Source organism: Priapulus caudatus, unplaced genomic scaffold (genome assembly GCF_000485595.1).
Source record: "Priapulus caudatus unplaced genomic scaffold, Priapulus_caudatus-5.0.1 Scaffold291, whole genome shotgun sequence".
Lineage (NCBI taxonomy): Eukaryota > Metazoa > Priapulida > Priapulimorpha > Priapulimorphida > Priapulidae > Priapulus > Priapulus caudatus.
Window position 1 is genome coordinate 298,822 of NW_014577352.1, and position 594 is coordinate 299,415.

Genomic DNA, 594 nt, shown 5'->3' on the forward strand with positions numbered 1-594 from the left:
TATTATTAACTCATACATAATATAATAATAAGGTATTATTAACTCATACATAATATAATAGTAAGGTATTATTAACTCATACATAATATAATAATAAGGTATTATTAACTCTTGATGTTATCGTGAATATATTACGCTCTTCATGCATAAAATAAGAAAGGACTAAATAAGACTAATGCGGGTCAGTTAACCCGTGGGGGCCGTTGTCAGAAACATCATAAAGTTAATGCTAATGTTAATGCTAAGATAACACTTATATTCGACTAATGTTAATATTACGAGAGGAGCGTTGACAGAAACACATCGCAGCTATTAGAAAACTCACGATAACAGGAATTAATAATACATAAATAAGGCTGCTGATTGGATGAGAATCGATCACAAAATTCAAATTCATATTCATTTATTGTACATCACAGTAATTTATGCATATTATGATGGCTAACCACATATAAATAATATTTGATGAAAAACGTTAACGGGCGGCATACTACGGTGACGTTCCTCTTTTCCGAGAAAAACCACGGAGCAGGATACACACGTTGCAGGATACACACGTTGCAGGATACACACGTTGCAGGATACACACGTTGC